The sequence below is a fragment of the Polypterus senegalus genome, chromosome 6, assembly GCF_016835505.1.
Source record: "Polypterus senegalus isolate Bchr_013 chromosome 6, ASM1683550v1, whole genome shotgun sequence".
Classification (NCBI taxonomy): domain Eukaryota; kingdom Metazoa; phylum Chordata; class Cladistia; order Polypteriformes; family Polypteridae; genus Polypterus; species Polypterus senegalus.
In genome coordinates this window covers 45880843-45901565 of record NC_053159.1, presented here as the reverse complement: position 1 = coordinate 45901565, position 20723 = coordinate 45880843, and the positions used below count along the sequence as shown (strand labels likewise).

At 39.7% G+C, this 20723-nt stretch overlaps 1 long non-coding RNA gene across 1 annotated transcript in view; it reads right to left on the bottom strand.

Annotated features, from left to right (window-relative positions):
* Window positions 1-3936: 3936 nt before the first annotated feature.
* LOC120531007 overlaps window positions 3937-20723 on the bottom strand; it is a 61922-nt gene continuing 45135 nt past the window's right edge. Inside the window, exon 2 of the long non-coding RNA XR_005634053.1 lies at window positions 3937-4615. This is a non-coding gene — a long non-coding RNA (uncharacterized LOC120531007). The remainder of the gene's footprint in view (window positions 4616-20723) is intronic.

The window sequence follows — 20723 nt, the reverse complement described above, 5'->3', positions numbered from 1 at the left end:
TAATTAATGTTGACTTATTTTATTTTCTTACTGTGTCTCTTATTTTTCTATTCTTCATTATGTAAAGCACTTTGAGCTACATTTTTTTGTATGAAAATGTGCTATATAAATAAATGTTGTTGTAGTACTAGACCTGCATGTCAATAGAATCTTTACTGTGCGCTAGCTTATGCTCAAAGCAGGCCATAGGATTTTGTTTTTAATTTCACATTTTGTCTTTGACCCTCAAGGTTGTGTCTTGTCCGTTTGATAGTGCTGGTTTAGTTTTGACCTCATGGTTCTGACCCTTGCTTTCCTGACCATGTCTTTTTTTTATTGTAATCATCTCATTGTATGTTTCACATATCTTAATAATCTCCAGGCAATTTAATGTGTCCTTAACATTACCTTAATATTAATTCTGAGGCAGTAGCCAGAGACAGTAAGCCTCAGATTAAATCAGGAGTTAATTTAATAAGAACACTGACATTTACTTTAGAAATTGATATTAACAGAATCCTGCAGCCACTGTGTCCCTCTAGGATCTGGATTAGGAACCCCCGAATACACTCTTTATCACAGCACTGTACAATACAAATCTTGAGAATTGTTGAACTTCAGTTATGCTCCTATGAATACGTTTGGTTGACTGAGGGTCAGATGTATGACGTCAGCAGTGTGAACAGTCATGAATTAGTGTGATAGAGCCAGAGAGCAGAGAGCAGCTCAGCTACCAGATACACTTGAGTGCAGATGCTGTTGTTAACATTATGGTGGATATTCAATGAAAGAATCCACTTTCCTCAACCACAAACAGTATTTGTGAGAATAAGGATTATAAAAATCTAAGCAGAGATGTAACTGTATTTATAATTTAATTATCTGAATTTAGTTTGTTTTAAAAAGTCTTTTTAATTAAAAAAGCATCTTACATTATTATCATCTTGCTGGTGCAGTGGTTACTGTTACTGCCTCACCACTCTAGAGTACCAGGTTAGAATCCTTGTCCGCAAATTCTCCAAATATATGCATTTTTTTACTAGCATCTCTACTTTTTCTAGCTCATCCTAAAGATATTCTCTTGTAAAACTGTTAGTAAGTCTGGCAGTGACATTTTATTTTCACTTTGTATTTAAATCAATCCAAGGGCACCTTACTGTATTGTTATAACACAAGGTATGCTATTTTAGCAACAATCCAATATGCCACATAATTCACAAAGTTCCTTTCCAGAGTACTAAAGAAAATGGAGACAGAGCAAAGAAATAAAAATCTTTTATTTTAATGATGGGTAATTCTCCAGGTTAATAAAGATTTACGCATAAGAGGTGATGAGACTAAGCTCCTGAAAATTGTGTAAATGTTCAGCAATTGCCAACACAACATTGCTTTTATCTATACTAATAAAAGGCAAAGCCCTCACTCACTCATTCACTGACTCACTCACTGACTCATCACTAATTCTCCAACTTCCCGTGTAGGTAGAAGGCTGAAATTTGGCAGGCTCATTCCTTACAGCTTACTTACAAAAGTTAAGCAGATTTCATTTAAAATTTCTAGGCGTAACGGTCATAACGGTCAACAACGTCCGCCATGTTGAACTTTCTTATTCATGGCCCCATCTTCACGAAATTTGGTAGGCGGCTTCCCAGCGCTAACCGAAACCAATGTACGTACTTATTTCGGTGGTATGACGCCACTGTCAGCCGCCATATTGAACTTTCCAATGTCACTAATTCTCCAACTTCCCGTGTAGGTAGAAGGCTGAAATTTGGTACTTATTTCGGTGGTATGATGCCACTGTCGGCCGCCATATTGAACTTTTCAACGGTCTTTGTTACTTATGGCCCATCTTCAAGAAATTTGGTACGCGGGTTCCCAAAGCTAACTGAATCCTACTTACGTACATATATACGTCCATAGCCTGCAGCTCGGTCACCGTGTGAGGCGGCATTGGGTCCCCCATCCCAACGCCTCCCACGTTGTTGGCTGCCTGCCTATATAAGGCCGTCCGTCGCTCCAGTCTCTACATTCCCTTCCTTGCTTCGCCACGGGATTCACGTCTCCCTGCTGATAACTGCAGCCTTTTTATTTAATCCACGGATTCTCCGCTGTTTTATTGTTCATTTATTACGATTACAGTTATTGTTTAAGTATTTTAGACTTACTTTACATTGTTCAGGTACCCATTTCCTTTATCGTTCCAACCGTACCCCCATTAACATGTCTATCGAGGTGATCACCATCGATCAAAGAACCGTCACTTACCGAGTGGTTTCCATGCCTGGAGATGGCACCTACCTTTCCCATTCCCTTTGTTACATATTGCACGGCCATATCAGGCTCACTCTTGATATCCGGAGGAACATTGTGTCTTATGTATTGAATGACTGGGACAGGTTCAAGGTGTGGACTGATGACGGTACAGGAGATAATTATACTACACAGGAGCACTAGAAGAGTGAAATGCTTAAGCCCTTCACCTATGGTTCTGCATGTGAGTTGATGGCTGCCGCTGAATTGTTCGGTTGTCGTTTTCAAGTGTACCGAAATGGCCAAATATTTTACACCTTTCGACAACCGCCAATGCCTCTTAAACATCTTAGATTCACAGGTGACGATTTCAGTAGTGGACACTTTGATGTTTATGAATGTTTAAACTCTCAAAAGCTGGATGTGATTTTATCGCTGAAACCGGTTGTGTGCTTACAACGCTTGACAGATGCCGAATGTTACTTCAACACAACAAATACTGTCATAATTTAAACAAACCATGAAACCCAAACAGATTATGACAGCAGCAATCCAAACTGTGAAATTTGAGACAAGATTACTGTTCACATGGCCAACTATACGTTGCATGCTCAAAAGTAAGCTCAGTGCACAGCTTGGTCATATTACAACCGGAGGGCCAAACTCATAATGTGGTATACAAAGAGATCCTTAACAAATAATTATTGGCATATTTTCCCTCAGTTTAAAAAGGTTTAATTTTCTTCTTAATAAAAATCTTAAGGCAGTACTTCGCCGATTCGAAGCGCGGGTATTTTGCTAGTTTTATATAATAACAAAATACGCTGGTGAGCACTGCAGTGGTCCAGCGATGTCTCTATTGTATTATTCTTTCCTGACAATCCAGACATTATCAAGGTAGGATCCACCTTTGACCAGTGTTTTTGCATTATGTATTCTGTGCTCAAAATAAGGTACTCTAGGCCCCAGAAGTAGTATCGGGGTGCCAATCCAGTCATCCCTGTTTAATTATATTGTCACAAATGAAACAAATAAGGCCACTATGTATGCCTATGTAACAAATAATTGTAGACAAATATGTCAATCCTTTCTGATTCTTAAGATATTCTAAACTCCGTCCATTAGCTCAACTGATTCAAAACTGACTGCCTCTCTTTGGCAGCGGTAGGCTTTAAAGTCAGAAGACCGGATGTGGAGGAGTCCGTTGTTCTCACTGAGCGTCTTCTCGCGACTATGGAGGGAAAAGAAGAGGAGAAAGTTAGAATAAGTGCCCCCTCTCAGCCTGGGGTGGTACTACCTGTTTTAGAGAAGCCTGGAAGGTAATCCACAGATGCACAAGTATGACAACTCATATTGCCAAGCAGCAATCAAGACATAACCTAAACAAACACAAAAGATCTGAAGATGTATTCTACCACGTGTTTTACTGTTCTTAACAGGTAGCTAAAGAAGAATTTCCACTTGAAGAGTGCCACTTGCCACCTGTTTCACTGTCACTCAAAGTTGTTTGATTTGATAGTGCAAAATGTTGTCATTTATCTACATAAAGGTATCTGTGAATTCTTGCTACAGTGGCAAGAAAACGTAGGTGAACCATTTGGAATTACCTGGTTTTCCACAGTAATTCATAAAATGTTATTTGATCTTCATCTAAGTCTAACTGGAGACAAACAAAATATACTTTAGCTAACACACAAACTATTATAATGTTTCATGTCTGTATTAAAGATACCCATCGAACATTTACAGTGTACTGTGGAAAACGTAAGTGAACCCTCTGATTTAATACTTAGTTGTACCTTGTTTGGCAGCAATACCTTTATTAGGTGCTTCTAGTAGCTGCAGATTAAACTTCTAGAATGTTCAGAAGGAAGTTTGGACTATTCTTCCTTACAAAGTTGCTTCAGCTCACCCATATTCCTAGGATGTCTGGCAAGAATGGATCACTTGTCATTCCACAAAATCTCTTTTGGGTTAAAGTCTAGGCCCTGTAGTAGATTTTCTTCAATGTTTAGAGTTATTGTCATGCTACATCACACATTATCCTGTCAGATTCCTTGATAAGCTTAGAAATTCATTTCCCCCTTAATGATGGCTAGCTGTCCAGGCCTCTAAGTAAACAAAGCAGCCCAAATCATTATGCTCCCTCCACTGTATTGAAATAAAAACAAGAGCATAAAGTGTAGGGGCACCAATAGGTGATCCCTGTAAAATTGTTGGCAGAAAAATAAAAGTATTACAAATCATCAAGAGGCTGTCTTTTCAGATCAGAGTTCAAGATAAGACTGAGCTGGTTATGAGGTGGCAGAGGCAGAAGTGGTGCGCTCCAATGACAAGAACCTGGAAGTGATGTCAGATGTTGATGTTCTTTCACTCGTTGGACCTGCAGGCAGAAAAGAAGAGAGGTATTAGGCAACAAAGCTAACCCTCCATTTGGGGTGGATGTACCATTTGACAGGCCCTGAAGTTGTCTATTAAGTACGTGTGTGTGTGTGTTACAGGTCATCCCCCATCCCCACCCTACAGGGAGCATCAGTGTTGATGTGGAGGGAGCTAGAATGACATTGAACATTTAATTTGAATGAATGGAAGATCTCCCATCTCCCTGAACATATCCAAGGTGAACATGGTTGGTCCATAAGGACTTCTTTTAGGATGCCAACCCATGCAAACACCCCACTAGTTCCTCTGCAATCATTTTAAAATTGGCTTGTCACAATAGGGTAGTCTCTGGATATCAGGCAGGGTAATCCATGATAACCAGAATTTATTTATGTCCACGATCTGAGGATTCGAGTAGACCCACAATGTCTACACCGATCCACTCAAAGGAAATATCAATTAAAGGCACAAGAACAAGAGGAGCACAGTCCTTCCAAGGAATCTGTCACAATTGACATTTCAGGCAGGAACTACAAAAGTGACAGACCTCCTCATTAATTCCAGGCCAATAGAAGTGGAGTTTAATACATTCTAAAGTTTTATTGAAGTGAGCATGATCATATTTGATTATAAAATGCAGGCCCTGAGGCATTCGATGTGTGACAAGCCTCGCCGGTGGTCAAGACCTGTCCGTGGATGACAGGTCTACCTTGAGAAGCTGGCATAAAAGCAGCTTTGCGATTATCATGTTGGAGCACTTCAGACACATTCATCTATAGTCTATCTGCCCTGGGTGTGTGATTGCCAGTGAGCCTCCCAGTGCTGTTGGATATTGGGCATACAAGGTACCTCTGAGGCAGAGAGGGGTGGGCAGAGGGGTGAAACAGCTTGAAGATGCCACTAAATTGCTCACTAAGTGCAGTGTCTGCAAACGCTGATCTCAGAGCTCATTTTTTACCAGCTTCTCTGGTAGTCCCTCCCCTTTGGGAGGTTGAACAAGTTTATGACATATAATAATGTTTGTGGTTAGTAAGATAGCAGTGTGGTGTGGCTTGGCAGCAAGTGAAGAGTAAAATTAGGGTAGGAATGACTCTGTGGGTGTGGTACATGATAAATTAGGATGCAAGTCTTGAGAAAAATCAGATGACTAGTGATTACATGATGTGGATTTCTGGAATACAATGGAAATGGCCAAGGACTGGGTACTCTATTAGCAGAGGCAGAATAAGATTTGGGTCAGAAATATGCTATGGATGTGTTATAGGACAGATGGAAGTGCATGTTATTGGAAGATTACAGAGGTGAGGGTGTGGACATTATGTTGTGGGTTTTGGCAGAATGGGGAATTGGACATGTTAACAAAGGATTGAGCAATTTAGAGACAGGTGTAGTATAAAATTTGGGTGCAGGTGCACCTGTTTCTTTCCAGATCTATAAGGCAAATTATTAGAAGAATAAGGGCATTGCGGATGTCATGGATGGAAGTTTTGGAGTAAAGTAGAAATAGGAAGATTCAGACCAGATTGTGGGCAGCATAGTGGAAAGGATATAATACATTTTAGCCTGGACTTGTCCTACAGGTATGGAAGTGAACAAGTCAAGATGTACATTGACACTATGATGAGGACCACAAGAGCACGTGAAATGAGCAGATGCTCTAGATAGATAGATATGAAAGGCACTATATAATAGATAGATTTGAAGGGCACTATACAATAGATAGATGCAAAAGGCACTATCTATTGATAATTACTGCTTCAGTTTGGTCTTTCAAAAACTGCACCCCCGCCCAATTTTGTTTCACCAGCTGCCACTGATTCATTCAATGATAATAATAAAATTGAGCTTCTAGAAATAAATAGTTCAATATCATATGCATAATATATCGGTACACAAACTATAAACAATAGTACACATGTAATATCCAAATAAAATCAATATACAGTAGTATATTATATACTGTTATAAAAAAACAATAATCATACAACTTCCGAGCAGTTAATTATCAGTTACATGAGCCCTGTTCATCAGTCCTAAGGAAAATATAGTGAAGTTAATGATGATCTCCATTTATTGTTCAATTAAAATAAGGGTACATAGAGACCTTTTAGATAGCACAATTCAGACAAAAGTCTTAAAAGTGCATTTTGAACGCTGTAGGTTCTTTGTCAGGGCTAAAAAGAATTCACAGTCCTGGTGAGCATGTAGCTGTGTGTAATCAACATAAGTGCAGTAAAGAAAAAATATAATGTTTTTAGTATCTAATAGATAAATGCAGAGTGTGTGCATGTATGTTTGTCCAGTATGCAAATCCACCACTTTAAACAGACCTCCACCAAATTTTGTACAGATTCCCTATTTCTACAGAGGAACACAATAGACTATGCTTTATTCCAAAATTTGATTGTACCTAAGTGTTATTATGGAAAAAATAATTTTTGGGACCGGGAACTGGTATGCCAAGTTGCTTCACACAGTAGGCTTAGTCAGTGAAAGTTTGGTTTTGGACCAAAGATTTTCCTCTCAGAAGTTTATTAAGTGACTATACCTGCACTTTATTCCACTTTTGGCAGAGATGGGTATATCTGATAGTTTTTATATATTATAATAAAAGGCAGTACTCACAAGGAAGATTATCCTTCTATATAAAAGCAGTCGGGATTGTCCTTCCGTCCCGTGAGTGCTACACAGGCGTGGAGTTTCACACACGCCCTGTCCATTTTGCAATGCACGATGGGATTTGTAGTTTCATTTTTCCAGGTAAAAGATGATTTTCTACTCCAGACTGTGCGATATCTTCTTCTTCTTCTTTCTTACTATATAAAAGCAGTCAGGATTGTCCTTCCGTCCCGTGAGTGGAAAGCGTAGCGGTATTCCGCTTATCACAGACTTACTACTTGCAGCTTGCTGTACGAAGCGACATGATGTGAGCAGAGTTCTGGTGCTCCCATCGTCCCCTTGCTTTTGTGCGCAATGCGCTGGAAAAATAGAAAAAATTATGTCTCTGGAAATAATTAATGTTGATGGAGTACAAATGCCTCACCATGTAGTAAATATCAGGGGGGTTCAAAAGGGCGACCTCAATATAGAAAAAAAGTTAAAATTTCATCACAAAAATAACAGAAACTAAAAGTATTAAAGTAATACTGCTCAAATGCAATATAACCAAATTAATGAGTTTGTATAAAATATCAAATTGATCTACATATTAAATTGCCTTAAGTGGTCAACTTAAAAGGAAGGTCAGCCTAGTCAGTGATAATCAGTGATAGACCAGACTACTTAACATAGGTCTTGGATTATTTAAATTCATTAAGTGTAAATAAAAGTTGCTAAATTCTGTTTTTGGGGATAAATAAAGTTCTGTGTTTCTGTCCATCTATCTGAAAGTGCAACATAAAAATTAAAAATAAAAAAACAAACTCGTGTAAACACATGGTTTGTGAAAAAGAAATACATCACAGTATTTTAAAGAACCAGTTGAATCAAGCTAATGAAAAAATTACAAATGCTGAGATGTGTTGGTACTGTCTTCAAAGGAAAAAACTCAGTTCAAAGAGTTCATTAAGCCCACCTGGTGTAACTGTGTCCAATTTGTAAATCCAGTATGCCTTTCTTCTTACTAGGAGGTTGTTATAATCTCTGTCTGTGAGGTACAGTTTAATGATTTCAATAACAGAGTAGCACAGCTACTTTTCTGAATGTGTCCATATTTTACTTTTATATTCCAAGATTCTTTTGTATTACAGTCTTGAAGATGTCAAAACATTATATTGATACCTTTAATGTTTAGTCTATTACCCTTGAAAAGGTCAATACAGCAACTATAGTTCAAACACAGAAAATGTCCAGTATTGTGAGGAGGAGTCTCAGGCTTGGCAAAGACCCATAAGGAAAGCCAGGGGCTTCACTGGCTAGCCCAGAAAAGTCTCACCCAAGCAAGCCAGTCATTCCTTCTGCTGCTACCTGTAGGCTTCAGATAAGACAAGTTTATGAATGGGGGTTGCCTTAAAAATTCTAGGAATGCAACAAAATCCCAGATTTCATAAAATGCTCTACATGGGACAGACAGTGTAAAAACTCTGGCCTATAATCAAAAGGGCAATATGTATTTTTATAAAAGAACATATTTTTTTAAAAAGGACAAAAACATGCAAAAAGGAAAAGCAGTCCAAAGTTAACAAGCTCCAAAATACTATACAAAAGAGTAGAATCCAGAAACAGAAGCAAAATAATCACAACAACAAGAAAATCCAAACAAAATGAGAAATACAGTAGTTACAACAAACTCAAAGACCCAGCAGCAGTGTGGATAGGGTGGCCCCTGTGCCTGGGTTTCACCCACAAAGCACATGTAAAGGTAGCATATTTAAAGAGATAAAACACAAATAATAACTGAGAAATGAAACTGATATAAAAATAACAAAATATAAAAAATACTGAAGATTTTACATAAGCATCAGTAGCTTAGAGAATAAATGCACACAACATCCAGGTTTTATTTTATGTATGAGTCGTACTTAATAAGCTCTCTATCATGACTAAATGCTGTCTTGATCATCCAGTTCCACATATTTTTATATTTTTATTGTAGGGGAAGCAAATATGGGTGGTTCTTGTAAAAAAAACTGCAAATATGCCAGTGTATTAAAATATGTCTCTTTATCTAATTAGGCAGGTGTGAATATATGACAGCATATTTCAAGCTATCAGAATAACACTTAATAAAAGGCAGTATGTGAAAATGTAAATGTGAAAACAGTAATGTGATTTGATATGGAATAAATAAATCATTTCAATACTTTATACTTACAAAAAGTATAAGGCTATGTATATATTGCTCAAAAAACACTTTTTATCAGAGTACTATATAGCATCAAGTCAATGAAACTTCTGGGCTATTGATCTGGTCAGCGAAGTAGCAGAGGGAGTTGTTCATCAGTTTCAGCTGCTTTGGTGTTCATGAAATTAACAACAGGTGTACTAGAGGGGCAACAATGAGATGACCCCCAAAACAGGAATGGTTTAACAGGTGAAGGCCACTGACATTTTTGTCTCCTCGTCTTTTCTGACCATTTTTTAACTATTTTTCCATTTATCTATGGTCAGTGTCACTGCTGGTAGCATGAGGCGATACCTGGACTTTACAGAGGTTGCACAGGCAGCTTCTCCAGTATGGCACATCAATACGTGCCATTGCCAGAAGATTTGTTGTGTCTCCCAGCACAGTCCCAGTGGCATGGAGGAGATTCCAAGAGACAGGCAGTTACTCTAGGAGAGCTGGACAGGGCCATAGAAGTTCCTTAACCCATCAGCAGGACCGGTATCTGCTCCTTTGGGCAAGGAGGAACAGGATGAGCACCGCCAGAGCCCTACAAAATGACCTCCAGCAGACCACTGGTGTGAATGTCTCAGACCAAACAATCAGAAACAGACTTCATGAGACTGGCCTGAGGGACTGACATCCTCTAGTGGGCCCTATGCTTACTGCCCAGCACTGTGCAGCTCGATTGGCATTTGCCATAGAATACCAGAATTGGCAGGTCCACCACTGGCGCCCTGTGCTTTTCACAGATGAGAGCAGATTCACCCTGAACATATGCGACAGATGTGAAAGGGTCTGGAGCAGCCATGGAGAATGTTATGCTGCATGTAACATCGTTCAGCATGACCGGTTTGGTGGTGGGTCAGTGATGGTCTTTGGATGCATATCCATGGAAGGACGCACAGACCTTTACAGGCTAGACAACAGCACCTTGACTGCCATTAGGTATTGGGATGAAATCCTTGGACCCATTGTCAGACCCTATGCTGGTGCAGTGTGTCCTGGGTTCCTCCTGGAGTACAACAATGCCTGGCCTCATGTGGCGAGAGTATGCAGGCAGTTCCTGGAGGATGAAGGAATTGATACCATTGACTGGCCCCCACGCTCGCCTGACCTAATTCCTATATAAAACCTCTGGGACATTATGTTTCAGTCCATCCGATGCCGCCAGGTTGCACCTTAGACTGTCCAGGAGCTCAGTTATGCCCTGGTCCAGATCTGGGAGGAGATCCCCCAGGACACCATCTGTTGTGTCATTAGGACAATGTCCTGACATTGTCAGGCAGGCATACAAGCATGTGGGGGCCATACAAACTACCAAGTACGATTTTGAGTTGCTGCAATGAAATTTTGGCAAAAAAGACTAACCTGCTGCATCGTTTTATTTTCAAAGTGTCTTTGAATTCAGCCCTCTGTAGGTTGATAATTTTCATTTCTATCAAACGATGTGGCATCCTTTTGTTCCTAACACATTACCCAGTCCATATAAGTATAGATATCCAGCATGATTTTTTTCCCCAATGAGATCTGATGTGTTCCCTTAATTTTTTTGAGCAGTTTGTATTCCAAACAAACTCGAGAGAAAAATAACATACAACTTATTGTCAAATCTCACAAATGGCTGAAAGTCAACATGAAGGCTGTGCCTACCTGTTCATGGCTGCACAGTTCTGCTTCTAAGTTCAGCCTATTCCCATATTTATTTTTAAGGAATGTCAAAGGCTACTCTTTTGACTTATATTTCACAGTCCTTAGTCTTTTCTGGAGTTTCCCTAAGATTTTAAACAGTATTTTACATAAATTCAGTGAAAGTTAATACTTGCTAAAGCATCTCTTTTTACCTTATTAAGAATATATATTAATAATAGAACACAGGAGAATTGCAAATTGCAAGACAAAGAAGCAAACCTGATATCCCTTTTGACCTAGACAGGTAGGGTGGCTTGTCCAAATGACCATGTCAAATTTCACCAATAAAAGTACAGTATTTACAATCTTTTGTCTTCTTCTATCTGTCCGGATTTAGATTGCTCCTGTCACTGAACCTCTGCCAAAACTTTCCTTCCAATTCTAGACTGGGCTTTCCCCCTGGCTTAGAGTAGCTTTACATTTTTAATCATTTTGGAACCATTTTGTTGTTATTAGTGCTGTACTTTAGTTACAGACAAACAAGGCTTGAACTTCACCTAGATGACTCATTGTGCATGTTCTTCCAACCCCGAGTCAAATTGCAGGGTTCTTAATGCAGTATCAGGACTACTTACTTTAAATGAATCTAAGTTGTCAAGATCCAGTAAGACCAGTTCTTCTACGTAGCCAGAAAAATATTTTAATAATATCCCTCATAGATCAATGGGAAGACAGTAATTGCCATATGCCCATAATTAAAAGCATGTAAAAAGATCCATCAATCCATTATCCAACCCGCTATATCCTAACTACAGGGTCACAGGGGTCTGTAGGAGCCAATCCCAGCCAACACAGGACGTAAGGCAGGAAACAAACCCCAGGCAGGGCGCCAGCCCACCGCAGATGTAAAAACACAAACCGCAATTTATTGTTCATGGTTATAAAGAAAATATAATCTTACTCTACTAGCCATGGAATCATATAGACCACCAAGAAAATTATTAGGCTTTCTAACAAAATGGATGATGGTAACAACAACCTCACTGAAGCTCTTTTTAATAATCTGAGAAGCATTTAACTAGCAAGCACTTTATACCTTACAGCTCATTTTGTTCAGCATCCAAATGGTGGACTATTTTTCGCAAATACTCTGAATGTACAAGTCTATACTGATGTCCCTGTTGACCTTTCTTTGGCTGGCCCAAATGACTATGTCGAATTACACTCATAAAAGTACTTTCAGTGACAGCTTTTGTCTTTCTCTCTCTCTATATATTGTAATACTTGAATCCTTACTTACATTGATGGTAAGTCTGGAGCTTTTGCTGTTCTTTGGTACTCTTTTTTCATTTTTATCTAAGGAGCTTATTCTTTCTCAATCACAATCAGAATCATAACAGGATTGCTAAACTTTTGATTGGCTCACTTAGATGGTTTTCATTAATGGGCACATTCAACAATTTTTGAATATATTATTGTTATAGTGGAGTAAGTATCATGGGAAAGGCGCTATATAAATAAAATGTATTATTATTACTATATGAGCATGGAAATGTATTAAGAGTACAGTATGTAGACTAAATATGTATGTACGTTTGATTTTCAATCAGGGAATTAACAATTTCAACAGATGACGCCATAATGAAATATACTTACTGAAATTGGGAGATTTAATGACAGGTTCAAAATTAGTAACTTTTTATGGTCATCCATAAGTTTACTTACTTTTAGCAATCCTCCTCTGGATGCTACTCCAGTTCTACAAAAATACACATCACATGAAACTGCATAAATCACCTACAGTGGGTACGGAAAGTATTCAGACCCCCTTCAATTTTTCACTCTTGGTATATTGCAGCCATTTGCTAAAATCATTTAAATAATTTTTTTTCCTCATTAATGTACACACAGCACCCCATATTGACAGAACAAAAAAAGAATTTTTGAAATTGCTGCAGATTTATTAAAAAAGAAAAACTGAAATATCACATGGTCCTAAGTATTCAGACCCTTTGCTGTGACACTCATATATTTAACTCAGGTGGTTTCCATTTCTTTTGATCATCCTTGAGATCACCTTCATTTGAGTCCAGCTGTGTTTGATTATACTGATTGGACTTGATTAGGAAAGCCACACACCTGTCTATATAAGACCTTACAGCTCACAATGCATGTCAGAGCAAATGAGAATCATGAGGTCAAAGGAACTGCCTGAAGAGCTCAGAGACAGAATTGTGGCAAGGCACAGATCTGGCCAAGGTTACAAAAAAATTTCTGCTGTACTAAAGGTTCCCAAGAGCACAGTGGCCGCCATAATCCTTAAATGGAAGACATTTGGGACGACCAGAACCCTTCCTAGAGCTGGCCGTCCGGCTACCAGGGGAGAAGAGCCTTGGTGAGAGAGGTAAAGAACCACCCAAAGATCACTTTGGCTGAGCTCCAGAGATGCAGTCAGGAGATGGGAGAAAGTTGTAGAAAGTTAACCATCACTGCAGCCCTCCACCCTCAGGGCTTTATGGCAGAGTGGCCTGTCGGAAGCCTCTCCTCAGTGCAAGACACATGACAGCCCGCATGGAGTTTGCTAAAAGACACCTGAATGACTCTGAGATGGTGAGAAATAAGATTCTCTGGTCTGATGAGACCAAGATAGAACTTTTTGGCCTTAATTCTAAGCAGTATGTGTGGAGACAACCAGACATTGCTCATCACTTGTCCAATACAGTCCCCACAGTGAAGTATGATGGTGGCAGCATCATGCTGTGGGGGTGTTTTTCAGCTGCAGGGACAGGACGACTGGTTGCAATCAAGGGAAAGATGAATGCGGCCAAGTACAGGGATATCCTGGACAAAAACCTTCTCCAGAGTGCTAGACTCAGGACCTCAGACTGGGCTGAAGGTTTACCTTCCAACAAGACAATGACCCTAAGCACACAGCTAAAATAACAAAGGAGTGGCTTCACAACAACTCTGTGACTGTTCTTGAATGGCCCAGCCAGAGCCCTGACTTAAACCCAATTGAGCATCTCTGGAGAGACCTAAAAATGGCTGTCCACCAACGTTTACCATCCAACCTGACAGAACTGGAGAGGATCTGCAAGGAGGAATGGCAGAGGATCCCCAAATCCAGGTGTGAAAAACTTGTTGAATCTTTCCCAAGAAGACTCATGGCTGTATTAGCTCAAAAAGGTGCTTCTACTAAATACTGAGCAAAGGGTCTGAATACTTAGGACCATGTGATATTTCAGTTTTTCTTTTTAAATAAATCTGTAACAATTTCAAAAATTCTTTTTTTTGTCTGTCAATATATGGGGTGCTGTGTGTACATTAATGAGGAAAAAAAATAATTTAAATGATTTTAGCAAATGGCTGCAATATAACAGAGTGAAAAGTTGAAGGGGGTCTGAGTACGGAAAGTATTCAGACCCCCTTCAATTTTTCACTCTTTGTTATATTGTACCCACTGTATACCACAAGTTGACTTATAGATCAAGCAAACCTACCACAGAGGTGTTGTACGCTTGGCAACCACCCATATTATGAATGCCTCTGGCTTGCTGTTCTACCAGATAACAAAAGGCAGGCAATAAAGTGTAGTGAACTAGGAAATGGGCAGATCCAAAATCAAAGTAAAAAAACAGAATGTGGATCATTACTGAGTGAACAACCCAAAACTTTAACCTAAAATTAAAGAGAGACACTCAGCATTTCAAACTCAGAGTAATACTATTTAACATTGTAAGTGATATTTGTTTGTATCTGTAAATTTGGGCAACAGAAAAGCGTGTGGCCATGACCTTTATACCATTCATTTCTTTGGTAATGCCATGTAAAACAACTTAAGAGTCATTAGATTACAACAAAAAGACGTTAATAATTTTCTAAAAAGTCTAAAACATATTTCTAGCATTAACTTATATATAAAATCAGATTCTGAATGTTAAACTTCACAGAGCAAATCCCACACAAAAATACAACCTAAAGCCACATAAAAACAATTTAAATCAACCAAAATCATGATACACATATGTAAAAATGGCATACTGACTCTATGAAATTCTGTTTATGACGGAATCTCCTTATTTCAAATTCAATGAAATGGCTTATTGACTGATATAAAGAGTGATTCTAATGGGCAGGGCCCAAAGTTATGATGTATTACTGTCTTAATAATGAAGCAATCCAAACAAAATAAAAGATCACAGTATTCCTGGATAAATGTATGAATGAGTGCGTCATGATGCTATTTTTGACTTATTTGTGAATTAACTGGATGATCGAGATCAGGGAAGGTTATTTCTAGCAAAATAGGGCAACCTGTCGCACGTCAGCTCACAGCAAGGCGCAAATGTTTTTTCAGTAATTGGGTCATTTAAAAGGGACTATGGCCACCTTGTTCCCTGGACCTGTCGCCTTCAGATTTCTTCCTTTGGGGAGTGCTGAAAGGAAAAGTGTACAAGAAAAACCCTCATACACTGGAACAATTACAGTGAAACATTGAACAGGAAATTGCTGCCATCACCCCTACAATGCTTGCGGATACCTTTGCCAATATGGAGCACCATGCTGAACTGTGTTTGCAAGAAGAAGGTGACCATTTCCAACACTGAATGTGATTGGACTATTTACACATCTATCAGAGTATGCACTGTGTTTATTTTGTTTCTGTCGCTTCATTATTATGCGAGTAACACATCATAACTCACGGCTCCACCCATTGGAATCTCCCTATAGATGATTTCCACAAAAGTGAAATTTAATTATAGTGTACCAGTAGCGGCGCCACAGCATGATAACGTGCGGTGAATACACTTGACTTGAGCATTTATAGTTTTCATACTCTTTGGAGAAAGACTTTTATTTAGGTTGGTTGTGCTCTATGCTAAAGCACCTTATGTCTTTTAACCAGTCAGAGTAAGATATTTAAACATTAATTAACATTGTTATGTAAATTCAATTAATCAAAAAGTATGAGCTTCTGTTTTTATTCTGTAATCATTTTGATCAATCTCATCATGCTGTAACAGACTGCTGTAAAGAATACTACCCCTCAGCTTGGTGCTGCAGGTGAAATAACGCAGATGGACAAGCTTTTCTCCTGCATGATTATTCAGACTTGTCTTATTACAGGATAAGTTTCATTCTTTAAGATGCTGACTTCTACCACAACAGACACTGCTACAGATTTGTTCACTTTTCTCTTCTGGTGTGATTCACATAAATAAGTGAAATATCAGGTATGATGCTGTTACTTTATGTATTACTCAAAAAGAACCCTAAAAGAGAAGAGGAGTGGTCATCATTGTATCTACATACTATAATGGCAGAAGCCATTGTGACAAACCTTGGTACCCAAAATAATAGTATGGATACAAAAGTGATGTTTTTCTCATCCAAAGGCAAGTAAAAAATAAATAAATAATGTCACACATGCGTGCTTAGGAGGCAGTCAACAAGCCCGGAGGTGAGTGAAATATCGTGAGACAAGGGGTTGATTTACGGTACTAACACCTCTCTCTCTCTCTCTCGCTCTCTCTCTCTCATCAGACCTTCTTCTTCTTTTGGCTGCTTACGTTAGGGGTCGCCACAGCGGATCATCTTCTTGCATATTTTTCTGTCCTCTGCATCTTGTTCTGTTACACCCATCATCTGCATGTCCTTTCTCACCACATCCATAAACCTTTGCTTAGGCCTTCCTCTTTTCCTCTTCCCTGGCAGCAATATCCTTACCATCCTTCTCTTAATATACCCAGCATCTCTCCTCTGCACATGTCCAAACCAATGCAATCTCGCCTCTCTGACTTTATCTCCCAACCGTCCAACGTCAGCTGACCTTCTAATGTACTCATTTCTAATCCTGTTCATCCTCGTCACGCCCAATGCAAATCTTAGCATCTTTAACTCTGCCACCTCCAGCTCTGTCTCCTGCTTTCTGGTCAGTGCCACCGTCTCCAACCCATATAATATAGCTGGTCTCACTACTGTCCTGTAGACCTTCCCTTTCACTCTTGCTGATACCCGTTCTGTCACAAATTACTCCTGACACTCTTCTCCACCCATTCCACCCTTCCTGCACTCTCTATCACCTCTCTTCCACAATCCCCATTACTCTGTACTGTTGATCCAAAGTATTTAAACTCAACCACCTTCGCCAAATTCACCAACTCTACTCCCTGCATCCTCACCATTCCACTGACCTCCCTCTCATTTACACACATGTATTCTGTCTTGTTCCTACTGACCTTCATTCCTCTCCTCTCTAGAGCATATCTCCACCTCTCCAGGGTCTCCTCAACCTGCTCCCTACTATCGCTACAGATCACAATGTCATCAGCAAACATCATAGTCCACGGGGACTCCTGTCTAATCTCGTCTGTCAACCTGTCCATCACCATTGCAAATAAGTGCTCAGAGCTGATCCGTGATGTAATCCCACCTCCAACTTGAATGCATCCATCACTCCTACCGCAGACCTCACCACTGTCACACTTCCCTCGTACATATCCTATAAAACTGTTAAATACTTCTTTGCCAATCCCAGCTTCCTCATACAATACCACAGCTCCTCTTGAGGCACCCTGTCATATGCTTTCTCCACGTCCACAAAGACGCAATGCAACTCCTTCTGGCCTTCTCTAAACTTCTCCATCAACATCCTCCGAGCAAATATTGCATCTGTGGTGCTCTTTCTTGGCATGAAACCATACTGCTGCCCACTAATCATCACCTCACTTTTTAACCTAACTTCCACTACTCTTTCCCATAACTCATCAATGTTATTCCCCTGTAGTTACTGCAGTCTTGCACATCCCCCTTATTTTTAAATATCGGCACCAGTACATTGCTTCTCCACTCCTCAGGCATCCTCTCACTTTCCAAGATTCCATTAAACAATCTGGTTAAAAACTCCACTGCCATCTCTCCTAAACACCTCCATGCTTCCATAGGTATGTCATCTGGACCAACGGCCTTTCCATTTTTCATCCTCTTCATAGCTGTCCTTACTTCCTCCTTGCTAATCCGTTGCACTTCCTGATTCACTATCTCCACACCACCTCTTCTCTCTCGTTCTCTTCATTCATCAGCCTCTCAAAGTACTCTTTCCATCTGCTCAACACACTCTCCTCGCTTATGAGTATGTTTCCATCTTTATCCTTTATCACCCTAACCTGCTGCACATCTTTCCCAGCTCAGTCCCTCTGTCTAGCCAATCGGTACAGGTCCTTTTCTCCCTCCTTAGTGTCCAACCTGTCATACAACTCATCATTTCTCCTTTTCTTTAGCCTTCGCCACCTCTCCACCTTGCACCTTATCTCCTTGTACTCTTGTCTACTTTCTGCATCTCTCTGACTATCCCACTTCTTCTTTGCCATCCTCTTCCTCTGTATACTCTCCTGTATTTCCTCATTCCACCACCAGGTTTCCTTTTCCGCCTTCCTCTTTCCAGATGTCACACCAAGCACCCTTCTTGCTGTCACCCTTACTACACCTGCTGTAGTTTTCCAGCTGTATGGTAACTCTTCACTACCACCCAGTGCCTGTCTCACCTCCTCTCTAAACTCAACCTTGCAGTCTTCCTTTGTCAACTTCCACCATTTGATCCTTGGCTCTGCCCTCACTCTCTTCCTCTTCTTGATCTCCAACGTCATCCTACAGACCACCATCCTATGCTGCTTAACTACACTTTCCCCTGCCACCACTGCAGTCCTCAATCTCCTTCAGATCAACTCTTCTGCATAGGATGTAATCTACCTGTGTGCATCTTCCTCCACTCTTGTACATCACGCTATGTTCCTCCCTCTTCTTAAAATACGTATTCACCACAGCCATGTCCATTCTTTTGGCAAAATCCACTATCCTCTGCCCTTCATTCCTCTCCTTGACACCATACCTACCCATCACCTCCTTGTCTCCGCTGTTCCCTTCACCAACATGCCCTTTCTGTCCCTTGGGTACATTGTTCATCACTTCATCCAACTCACTCCAGAAATCTTCTTTCTCACCCATTGCACACCCAACTTGCGGTGCATATGCACTAACAACATTCATCATCACACCTCCAATTTCCAGCTTCATAATCATTACTCTGTCTGACACTCTTTTCACCTCCAAAACACTCTTGACATAATGTTCCTTCAGAATAACCCCTACTCCATTTCTCCTCCCATCCACACCATGATAGAACAATCTGAACCCACCTCTGATCCATCTGGCCTTACTCCCCTTCCATTTAGTCTCTTGCATGCACAATATACCAACCATCATATCTGCTAACTCTCTCCCCTTACCAGTCATACTGCCAACATTCAAAGTCCCTTAGTTCTGTTCTCTTATTTTCCTCCTCTCCTCTTGCCTCTGGACACATCTCTCCCCTCATCTTCTTTGGCCAACAGTAGCCCAATTTCCGCCAGCACCCTGTTGGCTAACAGTACTGGTGGCGGTCGTTGTTAACCCGGGGTTTGATCGTTCCAGTATGGAAATTTGTATTGTTGTCCACATATTGATTTGACAAAATTTTACACCAGATTCCCTTCCTGATGTAACCCTCCCCATTTATCCGGGCTTGGGACCGGCACAAAGAAACACACTGGGTTGTGCATCCCCTCTGGCTGGGTTTCTCTCTCTCTCTTATCAGACCAAAAGAAGAAAATTAAAATACCTTTCATACTTCCGGGTTCCAAAGTGTCCAATCATTACTTCCATCTCTGAATCATCAGGACCACGTCACTTCTGGTGCCCTCGCCATGATGCCATTTCCGGTGCCCTCTCCTTGACGCCACTTCTGGCACCTTCCTGATGACATTACTTTTGGCTTTCACAGATGAAGTCACTTCCAATGAACAGTAAATGGTGCCGTATCCAGTCAACTCATTTCCGTCCACCATTTTTTACTGTATATAAATGCCATTGTTCAGTTCAATTGTTTTGAATGACTGTAAAGAAATTTAACCGCATTTTCTGACTTCTTACATTCTTTGTCCAGTGGACATTATACGGGGACAGTCCCCAACTCTTTTTTTTTTTTTTGTTGTTTTGGAGTGTTATTCTTCCACAATAAATAAATAAATAAATAAATGGAAGGAAAAATTCAATGGTTAGGGGAAATTAGGTTGATAGGTTTGGTGAGCTTTCTTGGGGTCAATGGCCTGTTCTTGTCATAAATTTTCTAATGCTCTAATGTTAATCTTCAGACCTTTCTTGAGCACATAAAGGAAGTACAGATACCATGTATAAGTCTAATATAGTCAGAGTTAGATTTGCGTGTCATTTCATAAAAATCACATGTACCCAAGCAACATGTACACAAAAGAAGATAAACACAGTGACCAAGCGAGCTATAGTACAGGTCAAGGTTATTATAGTTTTGCCTTTTTATATTAGTTTTTATTTCTATATTTTTTCTGACCTTACTTGGAAATTCAGTTTAGTTTCCTTCATCATGCATTTTTAGTTTTAGTTTAGTTTTTATTTTACACAGATATTTTTATTTTATTTTTATATATATTAGTTTCAGTTTTAGTTTTAGTAATTATAGTATGGTTAAAGAGCTACTATGGAGTTTAGTTTTTGTGTCACAATGAGACAGAACCGTGAACTTAACAAGTTTGGATATAATATGAGTTTAATGTTAGTGGAAGCTTACTACACTACACGACAC